This window comes from Bubalus bubalis, chromosome 2 (assembly GCF_019923935.1).
Source record: "Bubalus bubalis isolate 160015118507 breed Murrah chromosome 2, NDDB_SH_1, whole genome shotgun sequence".
NCBI classification, from domain to species: domain Eukaryota; kingdom Metazoa; phylum Chordata; class Mammalia; order Artiodactyla; family Bovidae; genus Bubalus; species Bubalus bubalis.
Window position 1 is genome coordinate 172524318 of NC_059158.1, and position 18379 is coordinate 172542696.

General features: G+C 41.3%; 1 pseudogene; it reads right to left on the reverse strand.

The window, feature by feature from the left end:
* Positions 1-3720: 3720 nt before the first annotated feature.
* Positions 3721-6115, reverse strand: LOC102402891 (annotated as a pseudogene).
* Positions 6116-18379: the final 12264 nt, after the last annotated feature.

The window sequence follows — 18379 nt, forward strand, 5'->3', positions numbered from 1 at the left end:
CTTCATGGGAAATAGATGGGGAAACAGTGTCAGACTTTTTTAGGGGCTCCAAAATCACTGCAGATGGTGACTGCAGTCATGAAATTTAAAGACGCTTATTCCTTGGAAGGAAAGTTATGACCAACCTAGATAGCATATTCAAAAGCAGAGACATTACTTTGCCAACAAAGGTCCATCTAGTCAAGGCTATGGTTTTTCCAGTGGTCATGTATCGATGTGAGTTGGACTGTGAAGGAAGCTGAGCGCTGAAGAATTGATGCTCTTGAACTGTGGTGTTGGAGAAGACTCTTGAGAGTCCCTTGGATTGCAAGGAGATCCAACCAGTCCATCCTAAAGGAGACCAGTCCTGGGTGTTCTTTGGAAGGAATGATGCTAAAGCTGAAACTCCAGTACTTTGGCCACCTCATGTGAAGAGTTGACTCATTGGAAAAGACTCTGATGCTGGGAGGGATTGGGGGCAGGAGGAGAAGGGGAGGACAGAGGATGAGGTGGCTGGTTGGCATCACCGACTCGATAGACGTGAATTTGAGTGAACTCTGGGAGTTGGTGATGGACAGGGAGGCCTGGTGTGCTGCAATTCATGAGGTTGCAAAGAGTCAGACATGACTGAGCGACTGAACTGAATGATTCTGAACTTTCATAAGTAATGCACTTTTATTGAAAATATTGTAGATTAAAAAAAAAATCGCTCATGCTGTGTCTTACTGTCTCCCAGAACAGCAGTACTTAACTAGTTTGTTGAGACTCACTGACATACTGATCATTGTGAGGTGTCCTATGGCAGCAAATTAAAATAATTTAAATACTGAAAGTTCCAGAATGATTTGTTCTTTTTAAAGTTAGAGAGAGTTCTTATCATGTATTTGCTTCTTATAAAGTAAAGAAGTAGAGAAGTGGGTGCAATTATAGAAATCTGAGTAAGAATTGTGCATGACCCTTGTGAATACCCACAGGAGGATGTAGAGGCATCAAAAGGCCTGTAATACTCAAATTATAATTTCTGTTCATTAGAAATCATCTTACAGTATGATTCTGTGAGGATGAAATTAAAAGATCATTAAAGTAAAATCTAGGTGATATGGAAAGGTTCAACTCAGTGCATTTTGAAATACTTTGAAGCAGGCATAGCAATTTTTGGCTGTTAGGTTGCTGCTGGCAGTTGGTAATAAGGGTTTGTACATATATAAGGCACTTCCCTTGTGGCTCAGATGGTAGAGAATCCACCTGCAGTGCAGGATACTGAAGTTCGATCCCTGGCTCGGGAATATCCCACATAGAAGGGAATGGCTTACCCACTCCAGCATCCTTGCCTGGAGAATTCCATTGACAGAGGAGCCTGGTGGGCTAAGTCCATGGGGTCACAAAGAGTAGGACACAATTGAGCGACTAACACAACAACACACACATATAAAAGTGGGCTTTATGGGTTTTGGTATCTACTTGTCTTCAGTTTATTGGGACTGTTATGCTATCTGTATTGGTTTCCACAAGCACTTTTTAACATTCCATTGTGGTCTCCTGGATCATGTATCCGAGATATTGTCACTAACTTCCCAGGTGGCCCAGGTAAGTGAGCTATAGAGCTTAGTGTTAGAGGTGCTGGTCCCACCTTCTAGTAAATTTCTCCTCTTTCAGTTTGCACTCCATTCACCTGAAAGGATAATGGGGCCTTTGCAGAAAACTTAATCCACTTAACACAGAAGGTGTGATTCTTTGAAGTGAAAGAATCATTCTCTCATAAGCTTTCAATCTCCTAGACAGAAGTATTTGATTGCATTTTTTAGCTGTCTGTTATTGTATAGCATTAGTATACCAATGGAGTTTTACTGGGGGGAGTCCATATGTGTCTAAGGAAAGTCATATCTAATTTTCAGATGTAAAGTTTATGTATAAATAGTATGGTAAAAGATCCCTGTGGCTTGAATGGAGAAGGTACGGCATCTGTGCTGAGACTGAGAGCCCAGATAGGCCTGTTCACTTCCTAGTTGTGTTACTTTGGGCATCCTCTTTGTGTGACCTGTGTAAGTGATGTGGAGCTCTTAGGAAAAAACATACCATGTAAATCTTAAATACTACTTTATTTTAACAGGTTAGGTGAATCTTGTTACTTTATTATAGAAATAAGAATTCCTGCTGTCTGTCTGTGTTACAACAGTCTTGGGTTGGAAAAAAATCTGTCGGTCTAGCTAGTACTTAAGAATGCCTAAAATTTTTAAACCGCAAAAGTACTCAATAATTAAGTTTCTGTGTGATTGATATACTTTGCCATTATCAATCTTAGAGCACTCCAGAGTTCTTTATTTTCTTCTCCTTTTGGTCAAAGAATAGGAAAATGTGACTTCCTGCTGTGCCCTGCTTTTCACAACTGCTTGCCTTTACTGGCTAGTATTTACTTCAGGAAATGATTCCTGCGTGGGTCATCACCAGTGGGGAGGGTTCATCTTTCACTTTGCCCACATAGGCCCGGATGGGGGAGATTTCAGAAGAGCAGCAACAAATCTGTTTGAAATCTGATAGGGTGAGTTTTTTGGGTCTTGTTTTGGTTGAGGACAGTTTAAAATTTTTTTTTTAATGGAAATGACAAGTATACAAAGGATAGTCTTAAGTTAAACCAGAGGTAAGGGAAAGGGTTCGTCTTAGTATATGTAAAATTAAAACAGCAGAGAAAGCATAATTTTCATGGAGTATTAGATTTGGAAAGAAATAATAGTTTATCTAGTCCAACCTCCTACTGGTGAATAAACACTCATTTTGTATTTATAGAAAAACCTGTTTTAAGTTTGAAACAGAAACTTGGATTTGAAAATGCTTCATTGCCTAATTATTTTTTGCTTTTTCTAGTGGAGGTTTTTCCCCTGGAGCTAAATTATATCTAAACCTTTATATCTACAAAAACATAAATATATTTGCATCTATGAGGTTTTGATACTATTGAATGGATCCTAGGTAGAAAGGGAAGGTTTTTACTTTGATCAGAAGTCATTCAGGTGAATAGTTGTAATATTTAAATCACTATTTGATTAATGTGCACAATAGCTTTATTTCATTTTTTTTTTTATTTAATTGGAGGCTAATTACTTTACAATATTCATTCACATGAATCAGCCATGGGTGTACATGTGTTCCCCATCCTGACCCTCCCTCCTACTTCCCTCCCCATAAAGTAGATAAAATTTTGCATCTTTGCCTAATAGTACCCTACAGTTTCCATCAGGCTAGTGCTTGTTTAACTTGCTCTGATCGCTTTCTGCCACAAATATATGAATACGTAAGTGTGTTTGAGTGTCATGCCCAAATGCTTTTAGAGTTATGGTTAAATCTATTTTTTTGGTGTTTTCTTGTGAATTTTTGTTCTTAGCTGTTAAAAATTAAGGGAGGAATATTTGCTCCAGTTTGGTTTTATAAGGAACCAAAGGCATGATCTTTGTTGTCTTGAAAAAAGAGCAGTTTAAAAAGGATGTTCACTAAATATTGTGAAATCATCATTTTACCCAGGAAGCTAGGTTTGAAACTAGACTGTTGCTCTGACTTGCAGATGAAAATGAGAAGTTTATGACTGATTTTCCTGGAGTTCACTGTGTAAAGTGTGTCCATTTTTACCTTCATTACTGGTATCATACCACATTCATATAAACTCACCAATAGCATTTCTGTTGTTATACATATCTGTTACCGTCACAAGCATTGATTTCAGCAGATAACCATAGATAGCAACTTTGTATAATGTTGTATTTCCACAGTGTGTATTGTTAGCTCAGCCATTTTTTAATGGGTGGAGACTTGATTATCATGATGTAATCAGAAAGATGTAATCAGCATTGGAAAAAAACAAACAAACATGAGATACAAGGAGGAAAAACAGCTACATAACTGGCTGAGTGTATTCAATACATTAAAAAATAGGGTGCTAAAATGGATACTTCTTACTCTATGAGTCCTGTTTCAGAGATCTGAAAATTGTCAATGCTTTGTCCATTGATGTGGATGTCCAGGTCCGTCCTGTTTGGGCTCTCGGAGACCAAAGGAGTTTGAAATTCAGGAATAGTCTTGTCAAAATTCTCCATCTTGATTTGATATTCACCTTTGGAGCCTTTGGTCAACAGAGATGCAAAACAGCGATGTAACATGATCTCAGGAGGGCAGGTAGGTTGTCCTCCTCTGGCATGTTTCTCCAGTGCCTTCCTGCGCTGCTGAAAGGAACACAACTAATTCAAAGTGGGGAGGATTTTCATACTGGAGCAGAGTAGCCAGAGGACTTGATGGTATAATAGAGTGGTAGTAGGTGAGTGGAAAGGTAAAGAATGGGCATTCCTCAGAACTGATGCCGTCAAGGTGGAAGTCCACACTGGTCTGGTAGAGTTTGCCATTTCCTGATAGAGCATAGCTGAGACCCGAACTTTGGTTAGAGGGCTAGGCTGAGTGCTGGCCACTTGGAAAATGAGATTAGGTTTACCATCTAGGTGAGCTACTACTGCTAAGTCAGTAAAGCGAATTGAGGAAGCTCGATTTTTTGGCCGGGCAGTCTTCGCCACAAAGGCACGTAAATTAGAAACCATTGAGTTCTTTTTTTAGAATGAACACTAGAAATGTCATTACTTTTTCTGTATGACAAGGATCTAGCAAATTGTTATACATTTCTTCGTGTCATGCCTGCCAAATAAGTCAGGAATTGAACTTGTTAATTTCTCATTAGCCTGAAGCGTTTTTCAAAACAGTACATACATTCTTATTTTAAAACTGATTTCAAAATGGATAAGAAAAATTCATTTGTCACATAGAAATGTAAAACTTTCGAAGTTTGTTAGGAAGTCAGAGTCGTCATTGCCTATATCCCTACCCCTGCTTAAAAAAAAAATACAACAGAAAATAAATGCAATTTAGTTGCCATCAGATTACTTCAAGTTGAAATAGAGATTAGATTCATAGTAGAATGGTTTGGGGTAGGGAAGGGACCAGTGGACAAGTGGTCCATTGAAGAACTTTTAACTTTGAAATTTATAGAAACCTTTTTTCTTTTAAAAAGGCTCTGGCTCTAAGGGGATTTCAGTGTATGCTTTAAGTGCATCCTCCTTTGAACCCCACCCCCACCCCCACAACTCTAGATCAGGGTTTCTTAACTACTAATGTACCACAGATATTGGCAGGCTGGTGAGGTCTATGGACCTCTTATCAAAATTATGCTTTAAATGCATTAAAGTAGAATACATAAAAGGATACCAAATATATATATATTTTTTGCTGAGGATGTGCATTCTTGTTCTCCATCATGCAGTACTGACTGTGGTGCCCTGGGCTCACTAGTATTGAGTGAATGTTGAAAAAAGGAACTCAGGAGAAAATTCTAACCCAGTAAATGTTTAAAAAAAAGAACAAATTCCTCTGCTAGGTAAAATGACAGTAATATGCATTGAACATATTTATTCACTTATTTAAGAAAATATTTAGCTCCTTTGAAAAATTCCTTTTAGATTTTTTTGTTCATATGTTTTTGGCTAATATAGAATCAAGTTTTTAAAAATTTCTCCAGTTGTTTGACCCTTGACTCTTTCTTCTCAGTCTCAGGCATTACTTGTCAATAATGCAAATGAATTGTTCTGTAGTATGATTGCTTATAACTGATTATACCCATTCCAAAATATTCCTGTGTTTTTTTAAAGAACAAAGACAATTACCTGTGATAAAAGCCTCTAGCATGAGGCCTAGGAGCATTTGTATGGCAAGGAGGGCGACTGCACTTGGACAGTCACCACTGGGGAACATGGTGCCGTAACCAGTTGTGAGCTGTGTCTCCAGGGAGAAAGAGAATGCCACTGTGAAACTGGTGATGTACTTGACACAGATAGTGTGGTTTTCAGGTGGGGCATCATGATCTAGTCCCCGGTCACCATTCACCTCAGCTAGAACATACCAGAGTACTGCAAAGACAAGCCAGTGAATAACAAAAGAGGCGGAGAAAACCAGCATTATCTAGCGCTAGCACATGTACATTAGGATTCCCCAAGCGTCTCAAAGATACGCAAGACCTCTTGAAGCGTGCTGTGACCATCCCTGGTAACCATCCTCTGAGTCTCTGACTCAGGAGAGGAGCAGTAACTTTGCAGTGACTGCCATCCATCTCAGGCGATAATGCTCTGAAATCGAGGGTGCATTAGTAAACCCTTAACTGTTTCATAGTTAATATTAATAAATCCTGGTTTCGTAATTTTTTTTGGAATGCTTCCCCAACTACCCTGCAGGCTTTCCCAGTCTGATAGCTCTTTCTGTTTTCAATAAGGGAGCATTCACTGACTTAGTCATTTGTTTGATAGCTCATCATGGATTGCCTTGAGATATCCCTTACTGGTTCGTTTATGCTATGCTATGCTATGCTAAGTCACTTCAGTCGTGTCCGACTCTGTGTGACCCCATAGACAGCAGCCACCAGGCTCCCCCATCCCTGGGATTCTCCAGGCAAGAACACTGGTTGCCATTTCCTTCTCCAATGCATGAAAGTGAAAAGTGAAAGCGAAGTCACTCAGTCGTGTCCAATTCTTAGCCACCCCATGGACTGCAGCCTACCAGGCTCCTCCATCCATGGGATTTTCGAGGCAAGAATACTGGAGTGGGCTGCCATTGCCTTCTCCGGGTTCCTTTAAGGACTGTTAAAATACTGTTTGGCATTTTAACAAATCTCTGAAGGCTGGGGTTACCATTAATGTCTTTTCTGGTGCTTTTGTATCTTTCTTGCTCAAGTCCAGGCTTTCAGTGTGTATTGATTTGACCAAATGTTATGTGTAAATAACTTTTTGTAATTAAACTTATAACTGAATATTGAAAAGGAATATTAAATATGTGTTCCTTTGTTTAAATAAATGGAAATCATTTAGAAGTGTAGTGTTTAACTGAAAATGTTTTGAAGCCAAACTCAGTGCTAGCATAAGCTTTTAGACATCTGTAGTTCTATTGTATCTTTTATAATTAGCCTGTTGAAATTTTATAATTAGATTTTATTTGTTTTTGTTACTTTGTGGCCATTTTCATGGCGTCTTTCCTTCTATGGCTGGTGAATTGCCACCCTTTTGAATATTCTTGGTTCTGACTACATACTAGAGAGGTAAGAAATTCCAAGTAGAGATTTCAAGATAATATTAATTTTGAAAGTAAATGAACCGGAAGAAAAAGTTTTAAGTTTAATGAACTAAAATAATCATTAAGACATCAAATGGCAATTTTTAAAACATATTAATAAAACTAGTTTTTAACTGTAGTCAGTTTTCATCTATGTTTATGTTTTCTCTGGTGAATAGAAATCTAACATGTGCTTTCCATGTGGCCATCCTTGCATACGACAAAGGTGCGGAGGACTTAGGCAGAGGCAGCCAGAACAGAGTGGGAGATGCGGCTTTGCTTCCCTTGAGTGCTCCTTTCTTCTCTGCCTCAGTCCAGTACTTGGGGTTCATGTGTGATTCCTTTTGTTTTGGGTTGTTTTTTTTTTTTTTTTTTTTGAGGATTCTTCCTCAGAAGTAGATGCCCTCGGAAGTGTTGTGTATCACCTTCCTACCTTCTGAATGACAGTGAGGCACGTGGAGCTAGGTTATTGCTTGAGTTTACTGGACCCTCCTCTGTTTAGGAACTTTGCGGTTTTGGAGACTGCCTTCCCCTGTTGGAAATGGACCTTAGCAGCTGGGTAGATACTTTCCCTTTTGTCGTAAAGCTGATTTAACATTGCTTGCTGATATTAGAGACATTCTCTTAATTTTCTTTAGGCTTGAGCTGCTGATGGAACACTGGGATGACTGTTAAATTTATTTAGATTAGATGGTCATTTCAGTTTCATATTATAAATTGAAAAAAAATCTTAGGACCTTAATGTTTTATAATTTATTATCCTAACAAGTTGTCATTATCATTTTATTTAGTGTTTTTTTTTTTCTTGGCACAGATATTTAATGACTCATTTTACTAGATTTTTTGATGTTTTAGAAGACCTGATATCCGCCCTTTTGTAAATAATAATAACAATAAGAAAATATTCATAAGCATTGTGCTAGGTGCTTTCATATTGCATTGTCTCTAATTCTTTGGATCTCAGCAAAATAGATATTCATATCCCATTTTTCAGATGAGATCACTGAGGATCCACAGTGAAATTTTCACAGGGCATATGGATTATTTTCCAAATCTGGCTAACTTTATAGTTGTTGTTGTTTTTTTTTTTTTATAACTACAAGAAGCTGTCTCATTTAGAGAGTTTGGTGAGATAAGTCTTCTCAAGGTAATTGATACTGCATTCACAAGATAGTCTTTGACAGCCTAATTTTTAGCATCTTTAGTAATGCTTTAACGTCTCAAGTATCCATTTAAAATCATTGTTAGCTTTATTCATAATTTTTATGTCAATACTGATTAATTATATTAGCTAATATAAATTATTTATTATTTGCCAGGAGTCATACCAAACACTTCACATGTGAAGCCAACAGTAGTGCCAGATACAGAATAACCTCTTGGGCTATTTGTTGCTTTATTGGTATTAATAATACTTATGTGCACATGAATGCTTGGTCACGTCTGACTCTTTGCGACCCCATGGACTGTAGCCGCCAAGTTCCTCTGTCAATGGGATTCTTTAGGCAAGAATACTGGAGTGGGTTGCCATTTCCTCCTCCAGGGGATCTTCCCGACCCAGGGATACAACCTGTGTCTCTGTCTCTTGCACTGGCCACCAGGTTCTTTACCCCTGAGCCACCTAGGCAGACCAACGTTTCTTAACTTTCATAGTAATAAGTGCCATTATTAATGCAATTTTATAGGTAATGAAGCTGAGGTACAATGTGTTTCTTAAGATCACAAAAGTAGTAAGTGGTGGTGAATTCCTGCTCAGTCTGTAGACCAGAATCAGTACTATATTGCCTCAAAAATAGACATTTTGACCCTAGTAAGCCTAATTTTGTCCAAGAGCCCTACTGATTATTCTTCAGAAATGCTTAGGCTAAGACCTGTGATTTGTAGACAAGAAATATATTTTCAATTAAGGAAGACATCTTGCATGATTTGAAAATTAGTAAGGAATCTTCCATAAGGTTCTTATCCTTATCCATCAGAAGGCAGACAGAATGAAAACCACAGTCACAGAAAACGAATCAAACTGATTACATGGACCACAGCCTTGTCTAATGAAACTATGAGCCATGCCATGTAGGGCCACCCAAGACAGATGGGTCATGGTGGAGAGTTCTGACAAAATGTGGTCCACTGGAGAAGGGAATGGCAAACCACTTCAGTATTCTTGCCTTGAGAACCCCATGAACAGTATGAAAAGGCAAAAAGATAGGACCCTGAAAGATGAACTCCTCAGGTTGGTAGGTGCCCAATATGCTACTGGAGAAGAGTGGAGAAATAGCTCCAGAAAGAAAGCCGAGATGGAGCCAAAGCAAAAACAACACCCAGTTGTGGATGTGACTGGTGATGGAGGTAAAGTCTGATGCTATAGAGAACAATATTGCATAGGAACCTGGAATGTTAGGTCCATGCATCAAAGTAAATTGGAAGTGGTCAAACCAGGAGATGGCAAGAGTGAACATCGACATTTTAGGAATCATTGAACGAAAATGGACTGGAATGGGTGAATTTAACTCAGATGACCATTATATCTACTACTGTGGGCAGGAATCCCTTAGAAGAAATGGAGTAGCCTTCATAGTCAACAAAATAGTCTGAAATGCAGCACTTGGATGCAGTCTCAAAAACGACAGAATGATCTCTGTTTGTTTCTAAAAGTGGGTCTCTGTGTCATTCTCTCCCATGGCACCCTCATCTTTCGTTTTATAGCACTAATCGGGCTTTTATTGTATGTTTATCTACTTCCCTCCCAATTCTGTCTCTGCACTACCCTGGATACTCCATGTTAGTTTTATTCAGCTTATATCCTCAGCACTGAGTCCAGGCCTGGCATAAAGCTGCCATTCAATAAAAACATGTTAAATGAGTAGGTGAATGAGTAAAAGAATGACCTACTTTAGTTAACTTCTCTAAACTTCACTTTAAACAAGGCGGGTATTTAAAATATCTAACTAGTAAGGCAGAGGGCAGGAAAGCATCACAAAGCATGCCAAACAACAGAGTACTACTGTATAACACAGGGAACTAAAAATACAGTATCCTGTGATAAACCATAATGGAAAACAATATGAAAAAAATGTATATGTGTATATATGTGTGTGTGTGTATATACAGCTTCCCTGGCTCAGTTGGTAAAGAATCTGTTTGCAAAGCAGGATACCCAGGTTCGATCCCTGGGTTAGGAGATCCCCTGGAGAAGGGCATGACAACCCACTCCAGTATTCTTGCCTGGAGCATTTCATGGACAGAGAAGCCTGCCCAGCTATAGTCCATGGGGTCGCAAAAGAGTCGGACACAACTTAGCAACTAAACTAAACTGGGTTCAAGGTTGAGTGTCCTCAGAGGAAGACCCAGGCAGAAGCTTTGCTAACGTGGCCTTGGGAGTCAGATTCCTGGACTTTCTCTGCACTCTACTTGTTAGCAGCTAGACACTAAGTTCTGCCCAAGTGCAAAGGGGGAGAAATGAGATTGCACATTTGGTTGGGAGGAGAGCCCAAAAATTGTGGGCATGTTTTTATTTTTACTTATTTTTTAAAAACGTTTTGTTTTGTATTAAGATATAACTGATTAACAATATTGTGATAGTTTCAAGTGGACATGACTGAGCAACTAACACTTTAACTTTTAATGTGCATATATATGTGTGTATATATATATATGTGTGTGTCTGAATCACTTTGCTGTACCACAGAAATTAACACAACTATACTTCAATAAAATCAAGACTTTACTTCAATAAAATAAGTTTTTTAAAAAAGTAAAATATAGATGTATTTTAAAACAGAGAAGAAAGCATCCCAAGTGTTCAAGCCAAGTTCTAGAGCAGTGAGTATGCCAGAGGTCCCTGCTATGCTAAGTATTAACCTTTCAGTTGCCAGAAGGTGCAGAGGTCTGGGGGATCCCAGGGGAGAAAGTGGGGGTGATGGGAAGCTGGAGGGGCACTTAGGGGATTTGCAGCAGCAATCAATACAAACATTTCACTAATTTAGCAAGCATTTGAGACTGCACTGGTGCAAACCAGCTAAATGTTACCCCCGTCTGTGAAATGGAAGAACTGACAGCCAGCTGATCAAAAGGGGTGCTGGGAGAGGTAACATCAACCAGCTCCATGACATGCTAGGAGAGGCAGGCCTGAGGCAAAGAAAATAGCAACACCTTAGGAAATACTAGGACAGAAATGTCTGCTTTCACCTTCTTGCTTCCCACCCCAGAGACAGACAAATCCTAACAACCATGCCAAGTGTGGGGGGAATCCAGCTGCATTTGGAAAGGGTGCCTGTGTTGAAGAAACTGCAAATATGAAAAAACAGAACACAACCAAGTGGCAGGAGAGACTGAGGCTCTCCAGGAGTTTCCTTCTTAACAAAGGAAAGTTAGAAATTGCAGTCCCTCCATGAAAAGCCTCACCGGCCCCCTGACTAGTGTTCAAGACCCTAGGCCCTTTCCTCCTCTCTCTGCTTCTAAAGTGCTCTGACCCAAAAGCTCGTTCAAAGTAGGGGCAGAAGCTCCAGAGCTCTTTAGGTCTTTGGTCTTATCCACACCAAGACCTTTGAATTTGCTTCTCTTTTGAGCAGCCCTTCAGAAGCGGACTTCTTGAGCATGACAGAACCAGCTGCTGGAGGTAAACCTGCCTTCCTGGTGAAAACAAGAGATACCTCACATCTGCTGTCCACAGAAAGAGGACTTTACTATAAAGCTAGAAGTCGTGTTGCAGAATCCAAAGCTGGGGACTGCGAAAGGGAGACCATCAGAAACTTCAATCCAAGCACTGGCTTTGCTTTTCTTCCCAACGTCAGGCTGACTGGCCTTGTTTCTTGGTATGCCTCGTGGAAAATGCCCATTGTCAACATCTCCTTCGATTATAGGACCTCCGTTCAGAATCAGGCAAGGCAGCAGGGCTTCAGCACCATTCCAGGGTCCTGGAAATGGGACGTGATTGGTTGGCTTGAGTTAGGTGCCTGCCCTTGACCAGTCATCAGTGGCTTGGGTGAGAGGTGGACTCACAGTTACGTTTGGCTGTTCTCCCCAGTTCTGTGCACACAGAAGGGGTGTGGTGTTGCTAGATGAGGAATACTGGGCAGGCAGTAGATAGAAAGTACCCTGTAAATATGATTTATCCAATGTCAATCAGCTAGAAAATGGCATGCCAGGTTTAAATGACTCTGTGTTCTTCCATTTTGCTCTATTTTGGGGGTATGAAATGAAGGTTATTTCCCTGGGAGGTGGGGAGCATTGTTGGAGGGACACCAGAAGTGAAGCCCGCAGTCTCAGACTCCAGTAAGCGTTCAGAGAGCTGAAGTTAGTGAGTACAACAGTGCTTGCCAATCCCGGCTTCCAGGCTAGACTGTAAACTGAAGAGTATTGCATGTGTCTAGCTTGGGTCCTGGTAGGGAGGTGTTTTTTTTATGCTAAGTCACTTCAGTCGTGTCTGACTCTTTGCAACCCTATGGACTGTAGCCCACCAGGCTCCTCTGTCCATGGGATTCTCCAGGCAAGAATACTGGAGTGGGTTGCCATCCCTTTTCCAGGGGATCTTACTGACCCAGGCATGGAACCCGCATCTCTCTCTTACATCTCCTGCACTGGCAAGCAGGTTCTTTACCACTAGCACCACCTGGGAAACCCTGGTAGGGAAGAGTCCTTGGTAATTGTTTAGGGAAGAGAGGGAGGGAAGGAAGAAAAAAGGAAGGAAGGAAAGAAGGAAGGGAGGGAGGGAGAGAAGGATTGTGATTCTAAATCACTCATAGAGCTTGGTACAAAGAAAGATAATCTTAAGTAACATTTATTGAGCACTTAGTATTCTAAGACTTCGCATGTGTTAAATCATTAATCCTCACATACTATCAATTGACTGAATATTATTGTTCTCTTTTATTCTATTCTTTTATCCTATTCTCTTTCATAGATAAGATACTGAAGCTCATGAAGGTGAAGTTCACCCAGGTTCACCATGTTAATGGCAAAACCATTGCAAATCTAAGCAGTCTGGCTCCAGAGCCTCCACCCTGAACCACTGCACCACACAGTCTCTTTAGGTGTCAGTAGACCACTCAGAGAATCAGAATCTTTGGGGGTGAGACCTGGGGATCTGTATTTGAGCCAGGGTTCCCAGCTGATCCTGATGCATAACCAGCATTAGACCTAAAACCATAAATTTAAAAATTAGCAGCAGGCCTGGGGCCATGTGACTAAAACAAACAAGACTGCTTCCAGGCTTTTAAAGTTTATCTGATCATATGAACATGAGGCTTGCCAAATAATGTTGATTGATTGTATCCCCTTTGTGAGGAGGGAACCCAGACCCAGATCAATTACAAAGAACCCTCCAGGGACCTTTGAGCAGGCAGCCAGCTCAGGGGATCTGCCTATGAGACATTTTCCAAAGGGGCTCCAGTCACAGGCCACAGTCCTTGGGAGAGCCAGGATTGACTGTGTACCTGCCTAGTTCCTGGACTTTGATCTCCCATCTGACCTCCTTCTCACCCCTGCTCTCATCTGACAACTCCTGCTGGGTTGACCCCATCTCTGACCCCAGCCTGCCCCAGTTTTCAGCCTCACTGCTCCAGGCTGCGATCTCACATGATGACAGCTTGAGGCAGGACAATATTTGTATCAGCCACCAATAATAGGAGCAAAATACCATCTCTTCTAATAATGTAGTGACAAATGGAATATTCATGTCAAAAGAACTGTGTCTTTCAGAGTGGAATTCAGGTATCTTAAACCAACTCTGCAACTGTCACTGAAAATTAGATGCAGAAACAGTGAGAAATAAATGACCCTTGGTACTAACTGGAGCAAATGTTCTTTCATTGATTAAACAAATGGTTATTGAGAGCCAATTTTATGATGGTTTTTATGTTACCACTGGGGGCAAAAAAGATGAACAAGACATTGTGTCTGCCCCCAAGGAGTTCCCTCATGCTCATCTGCTGTGGGATTCAGAGAAGTGATGCTTCCAAGATTAGTCAATGGATGTGACTAAAGAGAAGAAAGGCTGCAGGATTGCACTGTCAGAGAGGGGATGGTTCTAGATTTGTCTGAAGTTCCAAAGTCCCTCAAATACTGGACCAGCCTATGAAAACTTGGAGGAGCCAGTAATGAGCCTTGGAACACAAACACCTTTTAAAAACCTAGTGTCTTTGTAGATATAACCAAGTTAAGATGAGGTTTTAGAGCTTCATTGTGGGCTCAGCTGGTAAAGAATCTGCCTGCGATGCGAGAGACCTGGGTTTGATCCCTGGGTTGGGAAGATCCCCTGGAGAAGGAAAAGGCTACCCACTCCAGTATTCTGGCCTGGAGAATTCCATGGATTGTATAGTGGACATGGCTGAGTGACTTTCACTTTCACTTTACTGGATTAGAGTGGGTCCTACTCCAACAGGACTAGTATCCTTATAAGAAGAGGGCAAGTTGGACACAGACATACAGGGAATGCTGTGTGATGATGGAGGCAGAGATTGGAGTGATACACGAATAAGCCAAGGATTGCTGGCAACCACTAAAAGCTAGGAGAGAGGCACTGATTAGATTTTCCCTCTTCACCCACAGGAAAGAACCAATCCTGCTGGCACTTTGATTTTGGACTTCTGGTCTCCTGAATTGTGAGAGTAAATTTTTATGTTAAGTCACCTGGTTTGTGGTATTTTGTTACAGCAGCCCTAGTAAACTAATATACTTATCCAAGGCCTTTATTTGGAAATGATCCCACTGATGGATATTAACAGAGCCTTTAAAAGCACCAGCGGCCCTGACATGTCTCCAAATGTTCATTGAAGATGAGTCATCATTGTGTCTCTCGTAGATCTCTGGGGAAAAAAAAGGCAGCAGCAGCCTGATTCCCCCAGGGAGAGGGAGGAAAGCCTTCCACATGATTATTTAGCAGGAAGAGGATGCTAGGAGGTAGGGAGGAGGGTTGCCAGCTGCTTCTCTTCCCCAATGGGGACAGTCCAAGAAAAAAAGGAGGCTTTCATCACTATAAGAGGATGTCACAGTCATTTACTTTCACCCATTCAGTAAACACACATGGAGCACTTACTGTGCTGGGCACTGCTAGCCACCAGGGACAGTGTGTGTCTGGATGGGAGAGGAATGCTAAAGAAAGAGAACTGAGTTCCAAGAGCTGAGCTGGAGTGGAAAGCCTGTGGCATGGAGGGTCATTAGCATGGACTTGGGTATTAGACAGTCCAGGCTTGAATCCTGGTTCCACCACTGACTTCCACTGTGTTTTTGGGCAAGTTCACATCTTGGACTGCAGGTGTTCATTCTACTCTAAGTATATATGATATATAGCACAGGGCCAGTGTAAGTGCTCACTAAATATTAGTTCATTACTGTAAAGTGAAGACATCACTAGAAATATCTCAGTAAAAGAGAAACGTGATTATGATTAAGAAGGATCTCTGTCCTGAGAGTAGGAGGCTCTCATCACCTCCTACCAGATACGATCTGACTGAATGCTCAGAACAACTCCAGGAGGAAGTAAGTCTCATTCTACAAATAATGTAACTCTGGTCTGAGGGTGTAAAATAACTTGACCAATTTCACAGAACAGAATGCGGCAGAGTCCATATTCAAAGTAGAGCCCTGAAGCACATCTTCTTCCTATTGCAAGTCAGAGGGGAAAGGGGCAGTATATAGTTAGGAGAGGGTCCAAAGCATTTTGCTTAGGGCTGCGGTCCCCTCTACAGAAAGTATACTGTTGTATTGGACTCCATGTTTATTTTGTTGAATTAGCAAACATATCTCCAGGGCTTCCTATTGGGTGTTCTAGGCACCTTATGTTAGTCACTCATTTATCTTCACAAGAGCCTGTAAGGTGGACACTGTATTTTTCCCACTTTGCAGATGTGGAAATTGAGACACAGAGAGGTTAAGTTTCCCAAGGACACAGAGATAGAGAATAATGGAAGCAGGGTTCACACTTGTTTCTTCAGCTGCAGAGACAATGCTCTTAAATACTGTCTATACCGCTCCATCTTTCAGGATGGTGGCAGATTGGCTGTTGAAGTGTGTGCGTGGGGGGACGGGGAAAGGATTAACATCCACCCCTGCAAGCCACCCTTTGGTGCTATTGCTGCAATAAGCCCTGAGTAATTTGACCCTATAAGGTGAATGGCAGGATGGGGGCTGTTTAGCCCTGGGATTCTCTGAGTCAACAGCTTCTCATCACTGCCCCACTTCCTGAAAACTCTTTACGCCTCAGCTTTGGAAACCCTTTGAGCACAAAGAACTCATTTCCTGTGGCCAGGAAGGTCGGGAAGAGTTCCTGATGACAGCTCATCTCCCTCATTAAGGCGCTCATAAAAGTGTTTCAAGAAGCCTGACTTATGGCTCCACTGTTTGTCAAGATCCTTTTCTGCAAGGAGCCACTCCGGTAATTTGGTGCTAGGAGATGTACAGGAGAAACCAGCTCCTTTGAGTCCAGGAATTATTTATGATCCTAAGAAGAGAGGATGTCATTTGGAGAGATAACAAGCCTTCACCAGCACAACAGGCTGTTTAATATGCCACAAGGGATGAGAGACAGCTCCAGAATTCCAAAGCCAGCTAGGAAACCTTGAGAGATTCTGTACACGTGGGTTGTCTGTTCCTGCGAAAGCTCCTGTGTCAATAACAGCTAACAATTATGGAGGTTTTACTTCTAAGCCATAGCTTGTGCTAAATACTTTTTGTTCATTAATTCATTTGATTCTCACACCATTCCTATCCTATTTTATAAATGAGGACATTGAGGCAGAGCAGTTAAGTAACTTTCCCTAGGACACACAATTAGTGAGTAGGCAAATTAGGATTTTAACCCAGTTAGGTCTGCCTCCAAGTTTGGGCTCTTGAACACTAAACATCACAGCTTAGGAGGAAATTGGGTTTAAAGTCAGCCCAATAAGGCTAAATGTACTTACAGACAAAATTACATTTGCTAATCTCTTAAAATGCCTATAAAGTTTAGTATATTTGGTTTGAGGTATTACTATTTTGTCCAATAATTAGTTAGAGATCCACTGAGCTAAACTAGGGGAAGAAGTAGAGGAAAGCCTAAATGGAGGTGCCTATTCTTTTAAGCTATTCTGCCTTCACCAAGCTATCAAATTCCCCAGGGGTAAAATTGAAGCACTGAGAATTATAGAGTGTCCTTAACCCACCTGCAGAGGTGACTCTGTTTTCCTTTAATATTTAGCCTCTGTGACCTTAACACATATCACCTGTCATGTAATATTTTGCAAGATTAATAGAGAACATGGTCACATCTTAAGAGGATAGGAGAGAAAGTTCTGTTTGAGAAGGAGTTCTGAAGTCTGAATCTAAATTAAATGAGCCTAGTCCCAATGAGACTCTAGGAGACTAGCTTTCGAGCCGGATAAACCTGGATTTGAACCCTTATCTGTTACTTCCTAGCTGTGTCACCGTGGGCAATTTACTTAACTTCCCAAAGCCTCAGTTTCTTAATATGTAAAATAGTCATAGCAATACCATCATATTTGAATTAAAAAGTTTATAAAGTAGCAAGCTTGAGTGTAAATCATAGTGATTAAGCACTAGTTCTTAATAGCTGTTTGACCAAAGATAGATCACTGTCACCTCTCAGAGCCTCATTTCTTATCTGCAATTTGGGCATCATTGTTCTGCCTACGAATCTCAAAGGTCATTGTAAGGAAACATTAAAGCCCTGTACAGAGTTTCTATGAGGATTCTTCCAGCTGCTTGGTATACCTGGAATTGTGAGGAGGTTCTGGGAGACCCCTACTGGAGAAAATAACTCGGGGGCCCTGAAGTCAGAAATGGGCTTCAATCTCTAGTTTTGTCATTCAGTGTGCCTCTGTGACTTTGGGTGAGTGACCTACCCTCTCTGAGCCTCCTCTTTCCCTTCTACCAAGTGGGGTTACAGACATCACAGGGTTATCCAGGGAATCATATTCTGCAGAAAAGTGTTAGACCCGTGGTAAACGCACGATAAATGTCTGCTGAATCTGAATACTTCTGAGAGGAGCCAAAGGAGCCAAATTCAGCCCCTCGCCTTCCACGGAGTGGAAAATGTGGGGATGCCTTCACACCAGCTCAGGTAGTGAAGATGCTCTGTGCCTCCCCTCTTCACACCCTCGCTCTCAGACGTTGCCATGGCCACCGGTTCAGGCCCGGAGCAGCACCTAGGCGTGTTCAACCCAATCCCCGCCTCTCCACAGTGCCAATTGGCTGGAGAGGCCACGTGACGCACGCTGGTATGCTAATATATGGTAATCGCCCCCACGCCCCTCCTCCCCAGGCCTTGGCCGAGTAGCCA